Below are 540 nucleotides of genomic sequence, written 5' to 3'. Positions count from 1 at the left end.
GGCGTCTGGACGCGATCCTACTGACAAATTTTTGCGGCAAATTGTTATGACGTCGGAATCGGGTAAATAATATTTTCTGTGTAGTTACTTTTCTATAAAAGTGTGAATTATCCTTTGGATACATACGAAAGATTGTATCCAATAGAATGAAGCATTTAAATTTAAATTGTAGAAAGTGAATGTCAGGGTATAGCAAAAAGTACCATTCCATTTCCGGGAATAATCTATTCTCGTTGTTAGTTAATCTAGTTTTTAAATATTAATACAACTAGTGAAACTTCAACACAATCACACAAACACACCTACACGCACGCACCTTTTTTACAACACATTCCCGCTTCTCATTTGTTATGGACGACCTTGCGTTAATCAAAAACCGGTTTTATGATGTGCTATTTTAGGGACCACTTCCCCTATGCCTAAAATCCTTCACATTAAATGGGGGACTATTTTAGGAACGATATCGCCTTTATTTTCTATCCAAATTATGCCAACCTCGGTGTGTTTTTATAAAATGAAAGGAAAGTGTCGAAAAAAATG

The sequence above is a fragment of the Penaeus monodon genome, chromosome 27 (genome assembly GCF_015228065.2).
Source record: "Penaeus monodon isolate SGIC_2016 chromosome 27, NSTDA_Pmon_1, whole genome shotgun sequence".
NCBI classification, from domain to species: domain Eukaryota; kingdom Metazoa; phylum Arthropoda; class Malacostraca; order Decapoda; family Penaeidae; genus Penaeus; species Penaeus monodon.
Note: the sequence above shows the minus strand (reverse complement) of the source record.